The following is a 15,222-nucleotide window of genomic DNA, read 5'->3' as shown; positions in this document are numbered from 1 at the left end:
AGTGGGACTATTACCAACAGCAGTGGTGGGAGACTGGGGTGCAGAAGAATCGTGCAGAGAGCAGAATTTTCAGACTGAGGTGCTGAAAGTCTGTTACAGAGAGCAGAGTTTGGTGACTCAGTTGCAGAAAGACATTTACAGGAAGCAGAGTTTGGAAATTGGGGTGCAGAACGACTGTTAATGAGAGCAGAGTTTGGAGACTGCGATATAGGACTGTTACCAAGAGCAGAGGTTGAAGACTGGGGTGCAGGAGGACTCTTACATAGAGCACAGGTTGAGACTGAGGTGCAAAAGAATAGATACAGAGAACACAGTTTGGAGACTGGGGTTCCGAAAGACTGATACAGAAAGCAGAGTTTGGGGACTGGGGTGTAGAACAACTGTTACAGAGAGCAGAGTTTGGAGACTCAGGTGCAGAAGAACTGTTACAGGAAGCAGAGTTTCGAAATTGGGGTGCAGAAGAATTTTTACAGAGAGCAGATGTTCGAGACTGTGGTATAGGACTGTTATCCAGAGCTGATGTTGGAGACTGGTGTTCAGAAGGACTCTTACAAAGAGCACAGGTTGGAGACTGAGGTGCAGAAGGATAGATACAGAGATCAGACGTTGGAGACTGGGATTCAGACAGACTTATACAGAAAGCAGAGTTTGGAGACTGGGATGTAGAAGGACCGTTGCAAAGAGCAGAAGTTGGATACTCCGGTACAGAAGGACTGTTACAAAGAGCAGATCTCAGAGACTGGGGAGCAGAATGACTGTTGCAGAGGACAGAGGTTGGAGACAGGGATGGAGAATGAATGTTAGAGTCTTCAGACTGAGGTGCAAAAGGACTGTTGCAGAGAGCAGATGTTGGAGACTGGGGTGCAGAATGACTGTTGCAGAGAGCAGACATTGGAGACTGGGGTCCAGGAAGATCGTTTCAGAGACCAGAGTTTTGAGACTGGGGTGCAGAGGGACTGTTGCAGAGAGCAGATGTTGGAGAATGGAGTGCAGAAGGACTGTTTCAGAGAGCAGATTTTAGAGACTGGGTTTCAGATGGATCTTAGAGACTGAGGTGCAGTGGGACTGTTAGCAAGAGCAGTGGTGGGAGACTGGGGTGCAGAAGGATCTTGCAGAGAGCAGAATTTTCAGACTGAGGTGCAGAAGGACTGTTACAGAAAGCAGAGATTGGAGATTGAGGTGCAAAAGAACTGTTACAGAGACCAGAGATTAGTGACTGAGGTGAAGAAAGACTGTTACAGAGAGTAGAGTTTGGAGACTGGGGTTCAGATGGATCTTACAGAGAGCAGAGTTTGGAGACTGGGGTGCAAACGGACTGTTGCAGAGAGCAGATGTAGGAGACTTAGGTGGAGAAGAATCCTTTCAGAGAGGAGTTTTCAGACTGAATTGCAGAATGACTGTTGCAGAGAGCAGATGTTGAAGACTGGGGTGCAGAAGGTTTGTTGCAGAGAGCAGATGTTGGTAACTACGGTGCAGAAGGACTGATGTAGAGAGCAGAGGTTGGAGACTGGATTGCAGAAGGACTGTTGCAAAGAGCAGAGGTTGGAGACTGAGGTGCTGAAGTCCTGTTACAGAGAGCAGAAGTAAAAGACTTTGGTGTAGAAGGACTGTTACAGAGAGCAGAGGTTGGATACAGGGGTGCAGAAGAATTTTACAGAGAGCAGAAGTTGGAGACTTAGGTGCAGAAAGACTGTTGCAGAGATCAGAGGTTGGAGACGGGTGTTTAGTAGGGTCATTGCAGAGAGCAGAGGTTGGTGACTGGGTTGCGGAAGGATCATAGCCGAGAGCAGAGGTTGCACCCTGTGGTGCAGAAGGACTATTGCAGAAAACAGAGGTTGGAGACTGAGGTGTAGAAAGACCGTTGCAGAGAGCAGAGGTTGGAGTCTGATGAGCAGAAGCATTGTTACAGAGAGCAGAGTTTGGAGACTGGGGTACAGAAGGACTGTTTCAAAGAGCAGAGCTTGGAAACTGGGTGCAGACGGATTTTACAGAGAGCAGAGGTTGGAGACTGGGGTGCAGTAGAACTGTTGCAGAGTGCAGACGTTAGAGACTGGGGTGTAGAAGGATCGTTGCAGAGAGAATAAGTTGGATACTGTGGTTCTGAAGGCTTGTTACATAGAGCTGAGTTTTTAGACTGGGGTGCATTAGGCCTGTTACTGAGAGCAGAGTTTAGAGACTGGGGAGCAGGTGGACTGTTACAGAGAGCAGAGTTTGGATACTGTGTTGCAGAAAGATCTTATATAGAGCTGAGTTTGGAGACTGAGGTGCACTAGGACTGTTACAGAGAGCAGAGGTTAGAGACTGGGGTGCAGAAGGATACTTGCAGAGAGCAGAGGTTTCAGACTGAAGTGCAGAAAGACTGTTACAGAGGGTAGAGGTTTGAGACTGATGTGAAAAAGGAATGTTACAGAGAGTAGAGTTTGGAGACTCAGGTGAAGAAGGACTGTTACAGAGAGCTGAGGTTGGAGACTGTTGTGCAGAAGGACTGTTACAGAGTTCAGAGTTTAAAGACTGGGTTGCAGAAGGATATTAAAAGAGCAGAGTTGGGAGACTGAGGTGCAGAAGGACTGTTCAAGAGAGCAGAGGTAGGAGTCTGGGGTGAAGAATGGTCGTTGCAGTGAGAAATGTTTTCAGACTGTGGTGCAGAAGAACTGTTGCAGAGAGCAGAAGTTTCAGACTGAGGTGCAGAAGTACTGTTACAGAGAGCAGAGGTTGGAGACTGAGGTGTAGAAAGACTGTTACAGAGAGCAGAATTTAGAGACTGAGGAGCAGAAGGACTGTTACAGAAAGCAGAGTTTGGAAATCTGGGTGCAGACGGACCATTACCGAGAGAAGAGGTTGGAGACTGCGGTATAGAATGACTGTTACAGAGAGCAGAGTTTGGAGACTGGGGTGCAGAAGGACTGTTACAGAAAGCACAGGTTGGAGACTGAGGTGCAGAAAGATAGATACAGAGAGCAGAGGTTGGAGCTTGTTGTTCAGAAGGACTGATTCAAAAAGCAGCGGTTGGAGACTGGGTTGCAGAAGGACCATTACAGAGAGTTTGGAGACTGCGGTATATAAGGACTGTTACAGAGAGCAGATGTTGGAGACTGGGGAGCAGAAAGACTGTTACAGAGGACAGAAGATGGAGACTGGGGTGCTGCAGGACCCTCGCAGAAAGCAGAGGTTGGAGACTGCGGTGGAGAAGGAATGTTAGAGAGAGCAGATTTTGGAAACTGGAGTGCAGAAAGATCTTACAGAGAGCAGATTTTAGAGAGTGTGGTGCAGAAGTACTTTGGCAGAGAGCAGACGTTGGAGACTGGGGTCCAAAAGAATCCTTGCAGAGAGCAGAATTTGGAGACTGGGGTGTAGAAGGACTGTTGCAGAGAGCAGATGTTGGATACTGGGGTGTAGAAGGACTGTTGCAGAGAGCAGATGTTGGATAATGGGGTGCAGAAGTACTGTGACTGAGAGCAGAGGATGTAGAATGGGGTGCAGAAGGACTGTTGCAGAGAGCAGAGGTTCGAGACTGAGGTGCAGAAAGACTGTTACAGAGAGCAAAGTTTGGAGACTGGTGTGCAGAAGGACTGCTGCCGAGAGCAGAGATTGGAGACTGAGGTGCAGAAGGACTGATGCAGAAAGCAGAGATTTGATTCTGGGGTGATGAAAGACCGTTACAGAGAGCAGAGGTTAGAGACTGCAGTACAGAAGGACTGTTGCAAAGAACAGAGTTTGGAGACTGGGGTGCAGAAAGACGGTTGCAGAGAGTAGATATTGGAGACTGAGGTGCAGAAGTCCTGTTAAATAGAGCAGAGTTTGGGACTGGGGTGCAGTAGGATCGTTGCAAGGAGCAGAGCTTGCAGACAGGGGTGCATATGGATCTTACAGAGGGATGAAATTGGAGACTGAGGTCCAGAAAGAGTGTTGCAGATATTAGAGGTTGGAGACTGGCGTGCAGTAGGATCATTGCAGAGAGCAGAGGTTGGAGACTGGGGTGCAGAAATATTGTTGCAGAGAGCAGAGTTAGATGACTGGCATGCAGAAGGCCTGTTACAGAGAGCAGAGGTTGTAGACTGAGGTGCAGGTGGTCTGTTACAGAGAGCAGTGTTTAGATACTGGGGTGCAGAAGGATCGTGCAGAGAGTAGAGGTTTCAGACTGAGGTGCAGAAGGACTGTTACAGAGAGCAGAGGTTGGAGACTGAGGTGCAGAAGAACTGTTACAGGAAGCAGAGTTTGGAAATTGGGGTGCAGAAGGATCATTAAAGAGAGCAGAGTTTGGAGACTTCGGTATAGGTCTGTTACAGAGAGCAGAGGTTGGAGACTAGGGTGTAGAAGGACTCTTACATAGAGCACAGGTTGGAGACTGAGTTGCAGAAGGATAGATACAGAGAACAGAGCATGGAGACTGGGGTTCAGACAGAGTGATACAGAAAGCAGAGGTTGGAGACTGGTGTGTAGAAGGACCGTTACAAAGAGCAGAGGTTGGAGACTGCGGTACAGAAGGATTGTTACATAGAGCATATCTTGGAATCTGGGGAGCAGTGTTTGTAGACCAAGGTGCTGCAGGACTTTTACAGAGAGCACAGGTTGGAGACTAGGGTGCAAAAGGATCGTTTCAGAGAACAGAGTTTTCGACTGACGTGCAGAAGGACTTTTGCAGAGAGCAGAGGTTGGAGACTGGGGTGCAGAAGGATTGTTATAGAGAACAGACGTTGGAGACTGGGGTGCAGAAGGCCTGTTACAGAGAGCAGAGTTTGGACCAGGTGTGCAGAAGTACTCTTACAGAGAGTAGAGTTTGGAGAATGAGGTGCAGATGGACCGTTGCAGAGAGAAGAGGATGGATACTGAGGTGCAGAAGGATTGTTACAGAGAGCGGAGTTTGGAGACTTGGTTGCAGATGGACTGCATCAGAGAGCAGAGGCTGGACATGGGGTGTAGAAGGACCATTACAGAGAGCAGATATTGGAGTCTGCACTACAGGAGGACTGTGACAGACAGCACAGGTTGGAGACTGGTGTGGAGAAGGACTGTTTCAGAGTGCAGACGTTGGTGACTGGAATGCAGAAGAACTATTGCACAGAGCAGAGTTTGGAGACTGGGGTGCAGACAAACTGTCGCAGAGAACAGAGGTTGGAGACTGAGGTGCAGAAGGAATGTTGCAGAAAGCAGAGGTTGGAAATGTGGTGCAGAAAGAATGATACATAAAGGAGAGGTTGGGGACTGTGGGGCACAAGGACCGTTACAGAGAGCAGAGGTTGGTGACTGTGGTACAGAAGGACTGTTACAGAGAGCAGAGGTTGGAGACTGGGGAGCAGAAAGACTGTTACAGATAGCAGAGATTAGAGACTGGGAAAAGAAGGACTCTTACAGAGAGCAGAGGCTGGAGACTGGGGAGCAGAAAGAAAGTTACAGAGAGCAGATTTGAAAACTGGGGTACAGTAGGATCTTACAGAGAGCAGAGGTTCGAGGCTGTGGTGCAGAAGCACTGTTACAGAGAGCCGATTTTGGAGACTGAGGTGCAGAAGGACTGTTACAGAAAGCAGAGTTTGGAGACTGGGGTGCATGAGGATTGTTGCAGAGAGCAGAGTTTTCAGACTAAGGTTCAGAAGGACTGTTACAGAGAGCAGATTTTGGAGACTGGGGTGCCGAAGGACTTTTGCAGAGAACAGAGGTTGGAGAATGGGGTGCAATAAGATCATTGAAGAGAGCAGAGGTTTGACCCTAAGGTGCAGAAGTATTGTTATAAAGAGCAGAAGTTGAAAACTGGGGTGCACAAGGACTGTTATAGATAGCAGAGTTTGGAGACTGGGGTGTAGAAGGACTGTTACAGAAAGCAAAGGTTCGAGACTTGGGTGCAGAAGGACCCTTAAAGAGAGCAGATTTTGGAGACTGCACTCCAGGAGGACTGTTAAAGAGAGAAGAGGTTGGAGACTGGTGTGGAGAAGGACTATTTTAGAGTGCAGACCTTGGAGACTGGGGTGCAGAAGAACTGTTGCAGAGAGTAGAGTTTTCTGAGAGAGTTTCAGAAGAAATGTTGCAGAGAGCAGATGTTGGAGACTGGGGTGCAGAAGGACTTTTGCAGAGAGCAGAGGTTGGAGAATGGGGTGCAAAAGAATCATTGCAGAGAGTAGAGGTTGGAGACTGGGGTGCAGAAGTATTGTTATAGAGAGCAGAGGTTGGATACTGGGGTGCAAAAGGACCCTTACATAGAGCAGAGGTTTGAGACTGCGGGACATAAGGACTGTTACAGAGAGCAGAGGTTGGAGCCTGCAGTAAAGAAGGAGTGTTACAGAGAGCAGAGGTTGGAGAGTGCAGAGCAGAAGGACAGTTACAGAGAGAAGAGATTGGATACTGGGGAGCAGAATGAATATTACAAAGAGCAGAGTTGTGAAACTGGGGTGCAGAAGGATCTTACAGATAGCACAGGTTGGAGGCTGAGGTGCAGAAAGACGGTTACAGAGGGCAGAGTTTGGAGATTGTGGTTTAAAGGACTGATACAGAAAGCAAAGGTTGGATACTGGGGTGCATAAAGACCCTTACAGAGAACAGAGTTTGAAGACTGTGGTACAGAAGGACTGTTACAGAGAGCAGAGGTTGGAGTCTGGGTTGCAGAAGAACCGATGTAGAGAACAGAGTTTGGACACTGGGGTGCAGACGGACCGTTGGGCTGATCAGAGTATAGAGACTTGGGTGTAGAAGAACTGTTCCAGAGAGCATTGAATGGAGACTGAGTTACAGAAGGACTGTTACAAAGAACAGAGTTTTGAGACTGGGGTGCAGATGGATTATTGCAGAGAGCAGAGTTTTCAGACTGAGGTACTGAAGAACTGTTGCAGAAAGCAGATGTTGGAGACTGGGGTTCACAAGGACTGTTTCAGCTAGCAGAGGTTTCAGACTTGGGTGCAGAAAGATCGTTGCAGGGGTTGGAGACTGGGGTGTAGAAGGGCTGTTGCAGAGAGCAGACGTTTGAGACTGGGGTCCAGAAGGATCGTTGGGGTGAGCAGAGAGAAGAGTTTGGAGACTGGGGTGCAGAAGGACTTTTACAGAGAGCACAGGTTGGATACTTGGGTGCAGAAGGAATGTTGCGGAGAGCAGAGGTTGGAGATTTGTTTGCAGAAGGACTGTTGCAGAAAGCAGAGGTAGGAGACTGAGGTGCAGAAGGACTGTTACAGAGAGGAGACGTTAGAGACTGGGTTTCAGAAGGATCTTACAGAGAAAAGAGTTTGGAGACTGAGGTGCAGAAGGACTGTTACAGAGAGCGGAGGTTCGAGACTGAGGTGCAGAATGATCGTTACATAGAGCAGAGGTTGGAGACTGGGGTGCAGACGGACTTTTACAGAGAGCAATGGTTTGATACTGGGGTGCAGAAGGAATGTTGCAGAGAGCAGAGTTTGAAGACTGAGGTTCAGAAGGACTGTTGCTGTGAGTAGAGGTTGGAGATTGGCGTGCAGAAGGATTGTTGCAGAGAGCAGAGGTTTTAGACTGCGATGTAGAAGGGCTGTTGCGGAGAGTAGAGTTTGGAAATTCGGGTCCAGTAGGAGTGTAGCAGAGAGCAGAGGTTGGAGACTAAGGTGCAGAAGTACAGTTACACAGAGCATAGTTTGGAGACTGGGGTGCAGAAGGACTGATACAGAAAGCAGAGGTTGGAGAATCGGGTGCAGAAGTACCCTTACCGAGAGCAGAGTTTGGACAATGCAGCACAGATGCACTGTTACAGAGAGCAGAGGTTGGAGACTGGGGTGGAGAATTACTGTTGCAGAGAGCAGATATTGAAGACTGGCGTGCAAAAGGACTGTTGCAGAGTGTAGAGGATAGAGACTGGGGTGCAGAAGGACTGTTGCAGAGAGCAGATGTTGCAGACTGAGTTGCAGAAGGACTGTCAGAGAGGGAAGAGTTTGGAGACGGTGGTGCAAAACAACTGATAGGGAAAGCAGAGGTTGGATACTGGGGTGCATAAGGACCCTTACAGAGAACAGAGGTTGGAGTCTGCGGTACATAAGGACTGTTACAGAGAGCCGAGGTTGGAGACTGGGGTGCAGAAGATCTGATGTAGAGAACAAAAGTTGGAGACTGGGGTGCAGAAGGATCATTGGGGCGAGCAGACTATAAAGACTAGGGTGTAGTAGGACTGTTGCAGAGAGCAGAGGTTGGAGACTGGGGTGTAGAAGGACTGTTTCAGAGAGCAGACGTTGGCGACTGGGGTGTAGAAGGACTGTTGCAGAGAGCAGAGTTTTTAGACTGAGTACAGAACTGTTGAAGTAAGCAGATGTTGGAGACTGGTTTTCACAAGGACTGTTGCAGTGAGCAGACGTTTGAGACTGGGGTGCAGAAGGATCATTGCAGAGAGCAGAGTTTGGAGACTGAGGTGCAGAAGGAATGTTGCGGAGAGCAGATGTTGGAGACTTGAGTGCAGAAAGACTGTTGCAGAAAGCAGAGTTTGGAGACTGAGGTGCAGAAGGACTGTTGCAGAGAGTGGAGGTTAGAGTCTGATGTTCAGAAGGATCCTTAAAAACAGCAGAGTTTGGAGACTGGGGTGCAGACGGACTTTCACAGAGAGCACAGCTTTGATACTGGGAAGCAGAAGGAATGTTGCAGAAAGCAGACGTTGGAGACTGGGATGCAGAAGGAGTGCTGCTGAAAGCAGAGTTTGAAGAATGAGGTGCAGAAGGACTGGTATGGAGAGCACAGGTTGGAGACTGGGGTGCAGAAGAATTATTGCAGACAGCAGAGTTTTCAGACTGAGGTACAGAAGAAATGTTGCAGAGAGCAAATGTTGTAGACTGGGTTGCATAAGGACTTTTGCAGCGAGCAGAGGTTGGAGACTGGGTTGCAGAAGGATCGTTGCAGTGAGCAGACGTTAGAGACTGGGGTGCAGATGGACTGATACAGAGAGCAGAGTTTTGAGACTGGAGTGCAGAAGGCCTGTTACAGAGAGCACAATTTGGAGACTGGGGTGATGAAGGACTGTTACAGAGAGCAGAGTTTGAAGACTGGGTTGCAGAAGGATCTTACAGAGAGCAGAGAATGGAGACTGAGGTGCAAAAGCACTGTTACAGAGAGTAGAATTTGGAGACTGAGGTGCAGAAGGACCGTTGCAGAGAGCAGAGTTTGGAGACTGAGGTGCAGAAGAATTGTTACAGAGAGCAGAGGTTTGAGACAGGGGTGCAGAAGGACTGATGCAGAGAGCAGAGGTTTTAGACTGGGATGTACAAGGACTGTTGCAGAGAGTAAAGGTTGGAGATTGGGGTTCAGAAGGACTGTAGCAGAGAGCAGAGTTTGGAGACTAAGGTGCAGAAGGACAGTTACGCAGAGCAGAGGTTGGAGACTGGGGTACAGAAGGACTCTTGCAGAGAGCAGAGGTTTTAGACTGGGATGTAGAAGGACTGTTGCAGAGAGTAGAGGTTGGAGATTGGGGTCCAGAAAGACTGTAGCAGAGAGCACAGGTTGGAGACTAACGTGCAGAAGGACAGTTATACAAAGCAGATGTTGGACACTGAGGTGCAGATGGACTGACACAGAAAGCAGAGGTTGGAGACTCGGGTGCAGAAGTACCATTACAGAGAGCAGAGGTTGTAGAATGCAGTACAGAAGGACTGTTACACAGAGCAAAGTTTGGAGACTGGGTTGGAGAATGACTGTTGCAGAGAGCAGATGGTGGAGACTGGGGTACAAAAGGAATGTTGCAGAGAGCAGAGGTTTGAGACTGGGGTGCAGTAGGATTGTTGCAGAGAGCAGAGGTTGGAGACTTATGTGCAGAAATATCGTTGAATGAGAAGAGGTTCGAGACTGGGGTGCAGAAGGATCGTTACAGAGAGCAGAGTTTGGAGACTGGGATGCAAAAAGACTTTTACAGAGAGCACAGTTTGGAGACTGGGGTGCAGGAGGAATGTTGCGGAGAGCAGAGGTTGGAGACTTGGGTGCAGAAGTACTGTTGCAGAAAGCAAAGTTTGGAGACTGAGGTGAAGAAGGACTGTTGCAGAGTGCAGAGGTTAAAGACTGGGGTGCAGAAGGACAGTTACAGATAGCAGACGTTGGAGACTGTGTTTCAGAACGATCTTACAGAGAAAAGAGTTTGGAGACTGTGGTGCAGAAGGACTGTTACACAAAGAGGATGTTTGAGACTTGGGTGCAGAAGGATCATTACAGAGAGCAGAGGTTGGAGACTGGGGTGCAGACGGAATTTTACAGAGAGCATAGGTTTGATACTGGGATGCAGAAGGAATGATGCAGAGAGCAGAGTTAGGAGACTGGGGCTTAGAAGGACTGTTGCTGAAAGCAGAGTTTGGAGACTGAGGTGCAGAAGGACTGTTACAGAGAGCAGAGTTTGGATACTGTGGTGCAGAAAGACTGACAAAGAAAGCAGATGTTAGAGACTGGGGGGCATAAGGACCGTTACAGAGAGCAGAGGTTGGAGACTCTGGTACAGAAGGATTGTTACAGAGAGCAGAGTTTGGAGACTGGGGTGTAGAAGGACTGTTGCAGAAAACAGAGGTTGGAGAGTGGGGTGCAGAATGACCGTTGTGGAGAGCAGAGATTGGAGATAGGTTCCAGAATTACTGTTACAGCGAGCAGGGGTTTGAGACTGGTGTGCAGAAGGATCTTACAGAGAGCAGAGGTAGGAGACTGGGGTGCAGAAGAACTGTTTTAGAGAGAAGAGGTAGGAGATTGGGGTGTAGAAGGATTGTTGCAGAGAGTAGAGTTTGGAGACTGGGGTGCTGAAGGACTCTTACGGAGAGCAGAGGTTGGAGACTGGGATGCAGAAGGCCTGTTTCAGAGAGCAGAGTTTGTAGACTGGGGTGCAGAAGGACTGTTACAAAGAGAAGAGTTTGCAGACTGGGTTTCAGAATGGTCTTACAGAGAGCAGAGTTAGGAGACAGAGGTACAGAAGACTGTTAAAGAGAGCAGAGGTTGGAGACTGGGGTACAGAGGGATTGTTGCAGAGAGCAGATTTTTCAGACTGAGGTACAGAAGAACCGTTGCAGAGAGCAGATGTTGAAGACTGGGTTGCACAAGGACTGTTGCAGCGAGCAAATGTTGGAGACTGGGGTGCAGAAGGATCGTTGAAGAGAGCAGAGGTTGGAGACTGGGGTGCAGATGGACTGATACAGAGAGCAGAGGTTGGAGACTGGGGTGCAGAAGGCCTGTTACAGAGCAGAGTTTTAAAACTGGGGTGCAGAAGGATCTTACAGAGAGCAGAATTTAGAGACTGAGTTTCAGAAACACTGTTACAGAGAGTAGAGGTTGGAGACTGAGGTGAGAAAGATAGTTACAGAGAGAAGAGTTTGGAGACTGGGGTGCAGAAAAACTTTTGCTTAGAGCAGAGGGAGGAGACTGGGGGGTAGAAGGACTGTAGCAGAGAGTAGAGGTTGGATAAGGGGTCCAGAAGGACTGTTACAGAGAGCAGAGTTTGCAGGCTGGGGTGGAGACGGACTGTTGCAGAGAGCATATGCTGGAGACTGGGGTGCAAAAGGAAAGCTGCAGAGAGCACAGGATGGAGACTGGGGTGCAGAAGTATCCTTGGCGCGAGTAGAGTATGGAGAATGGGGTGTAGAAGGACTGTTACAGAGAGAAGAGTTTGGAGACTAGGGTTTAGAAGGACTTTTTCAGAGAGCAGACGTTGGATACTTAGGTGAAGAAGAACTGTTGCATAGACCAGAGGATGGAGACTGAGATGCAGAAGACGGTTACAGAAAGAAGAGTTTGAAGACTGGGGTGCAGAAGGACTGTTACAGAGAGCAGACTTTGGAGACTGGGGTGCAGAAGGATCGTTGTAGAGAGCAGAGTTTGGAGACTGGGGTTCAGAAGGATTGTTAGAGAGAGCAGAGGTTTGAGACTGTGGTGCAGAAGGACTTTTACTGAGAGCACAGGTTCGAGACTGGGATTCAGAAGGTCAGTTTCAGAGAGCAGAGTTTTCAGACTGAGGTGCAGAATGATTGTTGCAGAGAGCAGATGTTGGAGAATGGCGTTCAGAAGGACTGTTGCAGAGAGCAGATGTTGGTAACTAGGGTCCAGAAGGACTGTTCTAGAAAGCAGAGGTTGGAGACTGGAGTGCAGAAGGCCTGTTACAGAGAGGAGAGGTTTGAGACTGGGGTGCAGAAAATCTGTTACAGAGAGCAGAGTTTGGAGACTGGTTTGCTGAAGGAACTTACAGCAATAAAATTTTTTCTTATAAAATTTTTTCAATAAAATTTTTTCTTGTTGCAATTACATTTCTTCTATTTGATCTAGAGATTGCTCTTCTTCTCCCCCTCCCCTGATCCTCCCAAACAATCTTAATCTTATATTAACTATAGCCTTACTTTTAGTCTTAATTCTTACTCTCGTACTAGCCTATGAATGAGTCCAAAAGGGCCTAGAATGAATTGAATATGATAATTAGTTTAAAAATAAAACAAGTGATTTCGACTCACTAAATTATGGGTTACCATAATTATCAAAATGCCTATTATTGTTCTCAATACTATTTTAGCTTACTCTACGTCCCTATTAGGAATATTTATCTACCGATCCCACCTAATATCATCACTTCTATGCCTAGAAGGAATAATATTATCAATATTTGTCTTATGCTCACTCTTAATTATTAATTTCCATTTCTCTTTATCATTTATGATTTTCATTATTTTGCTAGTATTTGCTGCATGTGAAGCAGCTGTAGGTCTAGCCCTTCTCGTAATAGTATCAAATACATACGGTCTAGACTATGTCCAAAACCTAAATATTCTTCAATGCTAAAAATTGTTATTCCCACAATACTACTTGCCCCCCTTGTATGATTCTCAAAACCCTCCATAATCTGAATCAACCCCTCAATTCACAGTCTGTTAATTAGCCTAATTGTTCTTTTCACATTAAATCGTCCTACAAATACAGATCTAATTTTTTCACTAGCTTTCTTTACCGATCCTTTATCCTCCCCCTTATTAATTCTTACAGCATGACTCTTACCCCTTATAATTATAGCAAGTCAGAGCCATCTAATCCATGAACCATTAATTCGAAAAAAACTGTACATTCTTATACTAATCTCACTACAATCCTTTTTAATTATAACCTTCTCTGCTACTGAATTAATTATATTTTATATTCTATTTGAGGCTACCTTAATCCCCACACTAATCATTATCACTCGATGAGGGAACCAAACTGAACGATTAAATGCAGGATTATATTTTCTATTTTATACCCTGGTAGGTTCATTACCCTTACTAGTAGCATTAATCTATATTCAAAAATCTACAGGATCCTTAAACTTTATCATTTCATTGTACCAGTCACCTAACCTCTCCATATCCTGAACAAATGACATTTTATGATTAGCATGTATCATAGCTTTTATAGTTAAAATACCCTTATATGGCCTTCACCTTTGATTGCCAAAAGCTCACCTTGAAGCCCCCATTGCTGGTTCCATAGTCCTAGCTGCTATTCTACTAAAACTTGGTGGATATGGTACAATCCGAATTTCAACTTTTCTACATCCTATTACGTGTAATATAGCGTATCCCTTTATTATATTATCATTATGAGGTATAATTATAACAAGCTCAATTTGCTTACGACAAACAGACCTAAAGTCCCTCATTGCTTACTCTTCAGTAAGCCACATAGCACTAGTAATTGTAGCAATCATAATTCAAACCCCTTGAAGCTTTATAGGAGCTACAGCACTAATAATTGCTCACGGACTAACATCTTCCATATTATTCTGTCTAGCAAACACTAATTATGAACGAATCCACAGTCGAACTATAACTTTAGCTCGAGGCTTACAATCTATTCTCCCCCTAATAGCAACATGATGAGTTTTAGCTACCTTAACCAATTTAGCCCTCCCACCTTCTATTAATCTAATTGGCGAACTATTCATTATTATTACATCATTCACTTGATCAAATATTACAATTATCTTATCCAGACTAAATATACTAATTACATCCCTCTACTCACTATATATGCTAATCATAACACAACGAGGAAAATTTACATACCATACATTAAATATTAATCCTTCCTTCACGCGAGAAAACACACTCATATTTCTTCACCTTTTTCCACTTATCATTTTATCAACAAACCCTACTATTATTCTGGGTCAATTATACTGTAAATATAGTTTAAGCAAAACTTTAGATTGTGAATCTAACAATAGAGAATGGTAATCTCTTATTTACCAAGAAAGCATGCAAGAACTGCTAATTCATGCTCCCCGTGTTTACATCCACGGCTTTCTTAACTTTTATAGGATAGTAGTAATCCATTGGTCTTAGGAACCAAAAAATTGGTGCAACTCCAAATAAAAGTAATAAATATATTCTCTTCACTTATACTCACATCACTCGTAACCCTCTCATTTCCTATTTTTCTCACCATGACTAATCATTATAAACATATTAACTACCCAAACTACGTAAAAATCTCTATTATTTGTGCATTATCACTCTGCATATTACCAACACTAATATTTATCAACTCAAACTATGAAATTATTATCTCAAACTGACACTGAATAACTATCCAAACATTCACTCTCTCCATAAGCTTCAAGTTAGATTATTTTTCTATACTTTTTATACCTGTAGCATTATTTGTGACATGATCAATTATAGAATTTTCAATATGATATATACACTCAGACCCTTTCATTAACCGCTTCTTCAAATATCTACTCCTATTCCTTGTCACTATAATAATTCTAGTTACATCCAACAATCTATTCCAACTATTTATTGGCTGAGAAGGAGTAGGCATCATATCCTTTTTATTAATTGGCTGATGATACAGTCGAACAGATGCTAATAAGCAGCCCTTCAAGCTATCCTATACAACCGAATTGGAGATATTGGATTTGTACTAGCCATAGCATGATTCTTACTCAACTCAAACTCATGAGAATTTCAACAACTTTTCATGACAGATGTATTCTTGTTCCCCCTACTAGGCCTACTCTTGGCCGCCACAGGGAAATCTGCCCAATTCGGTCTTCATCCCTGATTACCCTCTGCTATAGAAGGTCCGACCCCACTATCAGCTCTACTTCACTCCAGTACTATAGTAGTAACAGGAGTTTTTCTCCTCATCCGCTTCTACCCGCTAATAGAACATAACAAAACTATCCAAACACTTACCCTCTGCTTAGGAGCTATCACTACTCTATTTACCGCCATCTGTGCTCTTACCCAAAATGACATTAAAAAGATTATTGCATTTTCCACTTCAAGCCAACTAGGATTAATAATA

The sequence above is a fragment of the Ictidomys tridecemlineatus genome, unplaced genomic scaffold, assembly GCF_052094955.1.
Source record: "Ictidomys tridecemlineatus isolate mIctTri1 unplaced genomic scaffold, mIctTri1.hap1 Scaffold_1081, whole genome shotgun sequence".
NCBI lineage: Eukaryota > Metazoa > Chordata > Mammalia > Rodentia > Sciuridae > Ictidomys > Ictidomys tridecemlineatus.
Note: the sequence above shows the minus strand (reverse complement) of the source record.